This window comes from Camellia sinensis, chromosome 13 (genome assembly GCF_055761805.1).
Source record: "Camellia sinensis isolate YWXY chromosome 13, ASM5576180v1, whole genome shotgun sequence".
Classification (NCBI taxonomy): domain Eukaryota; kingdom Viridiplantae; phylum Streptophyta; class Magnoliopsida; order Ericales; family Theaceae; genus Camellia; species Camellia sinensis.
This window is the reverse complement of record NC_138973.1, coordinates 95,244,560-95,251,227: the sequence shown is the minus strand read 5'-3', so window position 1 is coordinate 95,251,227 and position 6,668 is coordinate 95,244,560. Positions and strand designations below refer to the sequence as shown.

Below are 6,668 nucleotides of genomic sequence, written 5' to 3'. Positions count from 1 at the left end.
AATTAATGAAAACTCATAATATTATTTCTAAAAAACAGAACTAATTTCTAACCAATTTCATACATAACAAAATAATCACAAATTAATAGTCTGAGAAAAACTAATGATAAACAGTATATTACTACTATTTGTCAAAGAAAATAAACAGTATATTACTACTATTTGTCAAACAGTACATTACTATTATTTGTATTTATCAACTAGAATATTGCTTTGTAGAATATAAATTCTATAAAACCAAATCCAATGTCAATAATTTAGAAAACTGAACGTCACGACCCAAACCAGCCCCAATAGGTTTAGCATTGTAACTGGACAGTAATCCGAAGATTACCTACGGCCTCAAAGACAAAATTCAAAATATTTAAATATAATTGGGGCCTGAAGCGAAAGCAAAACAAAAATAATAATGTCTACTGAGCTGTGCGTACATGATCAACTGTAGTAATTAAAACATTTTTAACACACTTTTATATATACATGTGCGAAGGCATATTTTATAACATATTTCATACACTACATGGAGGACTTTTAACAAAACAGAAAGATTAACTCAAGCTTGAAAAAATAAAATAAAGCCTCTACACATAGGTACTTCTTGGGTGGCTTGACAAAGAGGCAGACTCCGGGGCAAACTTTAATGTTGATCCTCCAATTGCTCATCAACATATATATAAAGAGTGAAATAACACCCAGTGAATAATACCAAAAAGAAGTTGTATGAATGAGATTCTTAATTAAGTAAATCACATTAATACATATTACATGTAAATCAAAATCAAGATGACCTCAAGTCCAATTCATCATGCTCAAGACATATCAGAGGGGGCAAAACGACCTCGGGTCCAAAGTACTTGTCCAATCATATTACATGTTCATATTCATATCTAAGTGCATATTCATATTCATGATCATGATAACATTTTTATTTAGTCGGCCTTTGGCCCATTACATTCATATTCAAACGCCCTTTGGCCTATCATAATATTCAAATAGCCTTTGGCCCATCATAATATTCAAACGGCCTTGGGCCCATCACATATTATTCAAATGGCCTTTGGCCCATTGCATTCGTATTCAGACGGCCTTGAGCCAATCACATATTATTCAAACGGCCTTTGGCCCATCAAAATATTCAAACGCCTTTGGCCAATCATAATATTCAAACGCCTTTGGCCCATTGCATTCGTGTTCAGACAGCCTTGGGCCTATCACATATTATTCAAACGGCCTTTGGCCCATTGCATTCGTATTCAGATGACATCATAATATTCAAACGGCCTTGGGCCCAAATCATGTTCTTCATAGAGTCTTATACAAAAATTAGTCATATAAAATACTCATTCATAATTCAAAGCAAATCCATAAAGCTTATACAGAAGTAGCATTTGGAAAATAACATACTTGAAAATATCTTTACTAAGATATTACTCACAATGTTCAGATGCTTGGTTCACCTTTGTAGTTGACCCTACACAAATCATAATACACATAGAAATCGGGTCACAATACAATTCATTCCGTTCTTAATTTGTTTAATTCTCTTTGGCTTCTTTCTTACTCTTTCAATTCATTTATAATGCTCAATGTATGCCTAAGAGTGCTTAAAAATAAAAGAGAATGGAAATCGGAACATGAAATAGTTTTTCAAAATTTTCTGAAATAGGGCTCTTCGCTCGAGCGGACCCTTTGGTCTGCAAAAATACTGGTTGCTTGCATTCTTCACTCAAGCGACATCTTCTTCGCTCGAGCGATGATGACAAATTCTGGGTTTTCCAGAATGTTGTTTAAACTTCAAAACACAACTTCTAACATGACATAATGCCAATTTTACAAGATTTGAAGCTCAAATCTCCAAGGATTCATCATACAAGCCCAAATTATTTCAAATTCATTTTCATAACTTCAAAACTCATGCACAAGAATTCTATATTTTCATGGATTGTGCATGCATTTGAAATGTAGACTCTAATTTCATCTCAAATAGTAGAAATGACACTCAAATTCATAAGATTCAACAAAATTATGTATGCATGTGTGATTTGGTGCCAAATTCTCCATGTTTCGAAAGTCATCTTTCAATTCTTTCTTTATTTTTTGAAACATAAATTGAAACTATAAAGCCATTTCAAAAATATTTACATGTAAGAAATTTAAATCAAAATCAAACTAATATTTGATTCTCAAATATAAATTATAATTTATTCTAAGTTTGTCCAAATTTAGATTTAATTCATTTTCTCCATATCAAACCCAATTTCAAATTCACAAATTTTAAAGCATGACTTAAACTTTCAAAACTCTTGAAAAATTCATGATGCATGTACAATTGAAACTTAATTTCATGTTAAGACAACTAAATTCAAACCCAAAGTGATTAATTTCTAAGTTTAATTTCCATAAATTTGAACCTAACTCCATTGCATGGATCAAATCTTCAATCCATCATTGTTGCATGTAATTTATATAACACAATTCAAGAATAATTCTCAAAATTAAACTCAAACTTAACAAATTTAAAGAATCATAACTCATATTCTTCAACCTAACTTGATTTTACATACAAAATCCAATTTCTATTAATTTATTTAATTAATCGTCAAATCTTCATTTTTAATCCTCTCAAAATCCATCTTGAATCAATTTATGTCTAGATCATTTAAACAACACTAGAAAGAGGATGAAATTTCTTACCTTAAGATGATTTTTTCCACAATTTTTAACTTGAATTTTGATATCCCACAAAACCCTCTTCTCGTTTGTTCTTCCTTTCTTCTTGAACTTAAACTCAATTCTTCATCCCTTTCTAACTCCTAGATTTCCAGCACACTTGCATAACCCTTGTCTTTGACTTCAACTCTCACTTCCTCTCTCTCCGTTGCTTTTTCTTCCAACAAGGAAATTGAAGGCATTCCCTCAACATAATACATATATACACACCTTCACGTCTTGACCCACACAGACACACGTGCACACACACAGATTTCTCTGCGCACACACATACTTCTCAGCACACACACCAACATATATCCTCACACTCTAAATCATTCTACAATTTAATTTATGGTTAAGATTAATTTAATTAAATAACACTTATTCTTAATAAATCTTGATTAACACATAATTAAATTAATCATGACCAATCACAATCTCACATAATTAATTAATCTAATTTGACTTCTATTAGAGCCCAATTAATTATATTTAAATTTATCAATCTGAATAAGATTTTTAATCAAACTCTCAAAAGACTCAAAATATCAAATTAAATTTATTTCCATCATCAATTTTGGTTTCGTAAATCACTAAGGCCTTCAATTTCAAATCATACCCAAAATTCTCGTCAATAAATTTCATATTCCAATTGGATACCTCATAAATAGATTTAATTCATAATAATCATAATTTTTCAAATCTTATAACATAATTAACTTAATTAACTCCAATTTGAACTCAATTAATCAAATCTTAATTTTACTAAACTGAACCAAATATTAATTAAACTCCCAAATGAGTCCGTAATTAAAATTAAATTGATTCAACTTATTAATTTCATGTCCTTAAGCCATTTGGACCTTAAATTCTAATTCCAAAATAAATTGTTATTAAAATCAAATGCGAATTAGACTCCAAAATTCTCATAAATCCCAAATTACATTAGAGTAATCACCAATTAGAATCCAAATCTCCTTAATCAATTAAACATAAAATCTCATACATGATGAGGTTGGCTTAATCTAAGGTTTATGTTAATTAAGCTCAATTAATTCATTACGAATCGTAATTTTGCTAAATTTCACCATAGACTCTAAAAATCATGCTAAACACAAATATGAAATCGGTTTTGGTTTCTGGCGTCTCTAAGGTTATAAATTTTCAGTTCAAGGTTTCAATTGCAACAAATTTTTTCTACATTCAACAGATATAATTTCATAATCACATAAATCACATAATAACTCATATAATTAAACATACAAATTCATATCAAACACATAATCACATGCATAATTAAATATATTACGGGTTGGATTATCACATTCTTCTTCCCTTTAGGAAGTTTGGTCCTCCAAACTTAAATCACTTGTACCGCAATTAAATCATATAGTTTTGTCTCCTTTCATTTTTGTTCTCAAGTAACTTCCTTATCATTAAAATCTCATCACAGAAGTTTAACTCATCATCATTTATTTATTAGATTAACAACCCCAATTGGCTTAGTCACCAGAAATTATCTTGTTATATAACGGTGAACCTCGTAGTTAGCTTCATAACATCAAAACATAAAACAGATTATTCATGAAACTCATATATTTTTGTTTAGCTATTCACATATCTCCAAATAATTCACATACTTCCCAAATAATCAAGGCTCAATCTCAAATACCACCCATGACTATACTTCCTTGTTTCAGATAAATCCAAAATATTCTATCATTGACATTCACATACTTCAATTCCTTGATTTAATAGCCAGTGAATGGTATCCATAATAGATTTAGAAAACAAATTTCATTTCGGAAACAGAATCAGATTTATATCCATAATCAGAAATTACAGATAGTCATACGTGGTACATCCACTAGCAGTAACAGAACAGATACAGAGCAGATAATGGTTATAATAACCAGTTCGATATTGGAACCTCCTGCACTGGGTATCAGATAAGTTCCTTGACGAAACTTCCGGAACCGAGTAACAGATAACAGATATTACATGATGCTAAGAATACCATGAATACATTTTAGAAAATTGAACATTCATTCATTATTCACAAAAATAGAATTTCATAAACCAAATCATATCTTATCATTCTGAAATTACTTTTATTCAAACATAGTGTTACAGAATGGTTACTCATGGATAGTGATTCAAAATTCATATATAGCAAGGGATTAATGCCAATGATGTTCATGATCTGACTCTTTGTTTCAAATAAATCACAACATTTTATTGCGGATAGCCACTTGAAGTCCTCAGATTAGATTATGTATTTGATACAACATCGATAACTAATCCGAATTCTTGATCCACAAATTATTTGACCATAATAATTTGGATATTTGTTCCCGTGCAATTCATGAGTCATCTAGTCAGACAAGTGGAGGATTTACTCCATTGGTTCCACAAGAAAAACATTTAATCTTAGAAGTCAATGACAACTCACTTAGGTGTATGATTAACATTCGCTTAATAGATAGAAGGTCCATTCACATTTTAGGGTCCATATAAGGGTTTTGGGTCATATTCATGGTACAACATTCCCAAATAATATGATTCTTTGACTAACAAAGTAACATTTATTACCTAATTATGTTCCCAATGATACACTCAACGTATAACAATTGGTTCAAAATGAACAAATGGGCCATGAGTCGATTAACATATAGACATTTTGCTCACAATTAGTTTAGGTGTTCCAATTAACAATTTTGTTTTATTTATCTTAACAATCTCATACCCGGTCCCAAATGCCCAAGTAGGTTTATCAATTCAAGCATTTATGAAGGTGTCAACTCTAATTCAAGACTTTTTATATTCACTAAACAAATTCTTATTGATATCTTTATTAAGTACTGACTTTCATTCTAATTAAGTGACTTGGGACATCCTTTTGCTTTTGGACAATCTTTCACCCGATGTCCTATTTCTCCACATTCGAAACATGCTCCCGTAAGTCGATGACATAATTGTCTTAAGGCTTGTGACACGTTGGACATATTAGGGCAGTTCTACTTTTTCTACCATCTTGCTTAGAACCATTTGTCTCTCCAACCACAAAACTCTTAGACTTATCCTTTGATTCCCGTTTTGATTTCACACCTAACTTCTTTTGTTTTGTCTAATCGTTTTGACGAAGACACAATCTCCACTTCATCCTTATTTTCACCATCTTTTCATGAAGACACAAGACAAAGGTTAGCAGCATTTGGGTGATATTGTTAACTTCAAACATAGCACATAGGACATAGCATCACATAATTAACTATGAAACATACCATCATTATAGTTCTACACTTCTTTAATCATCAAATACTTTAATTTCCTAAATGTTCTCACAACCTAATTTTACATTCAACTATGTAACTTTCATAACCTTCACCAAATATTTTAATTCCTTATAATACCGTATTCTCACGGATCAATATACTCGTATTCATTAATGTGCCAACCAAAAATTACATTTCCCTTATAGCATTAAAATTCCACAAGAGCTCTTAACTTCAATACTAAACTTATTAAATAAACACAGCCCAGTCTCCTCTAATCGTTGAAATTTCAAAATCACTTTTAGTTCTTATAACACTATATTCTCACAAAACATTACAGTTGTGCTCACTAATATTCTAGTCAACAATTCTAATTTCCTTATAACGTGAAAAAAAAAATCCTCAATGCTTAAGTCAAAAGTTCAAATTTCCTCTATCAAACACATTTCGATTTCCTTATAATCATTAAAATTCCATAATAGTTCTTAATTCTTAGCTTCAATACTTAAATTTATTAAACAAACACACATACACTTCTTTGAATGCACAACTTATCACTTACTTACTATATACATGAAACTTAAATCTATTCTAGACGCTTCAATGCTCAATGGACACGTGTGTGAAATATTAACTCATGCTCTAATACTACTTTGTCACGACCCAAATCCGCCCCAATAG

At 30.6% G+C, this 6,668-nt stretch overlaps 1 long non-coding RNA gene across 1 annotated transcript; it reads right to left on the bottom strand.

Moving 5' to 3' along the window:
* Nucleotides 1-440: 440 nt before the first annotated feature.
* On the bottom strand, nucleotides 441-2,882 carry LOC145806317 (uncharacterized). Its single transcript, XR_014349274.1, has 2 exons — nucleotides 2,695-2,882; nucleotides 441-1,471 (listed from the first exon to the last, which is right to left on the bottom strand). It is a non-coding gene; the product is annotated as an uncharacterized LOC145806317 (long non-coding RNA).
* Nucleotides 2,883-6,668: the final 3,786 nt, after the last annotated feature.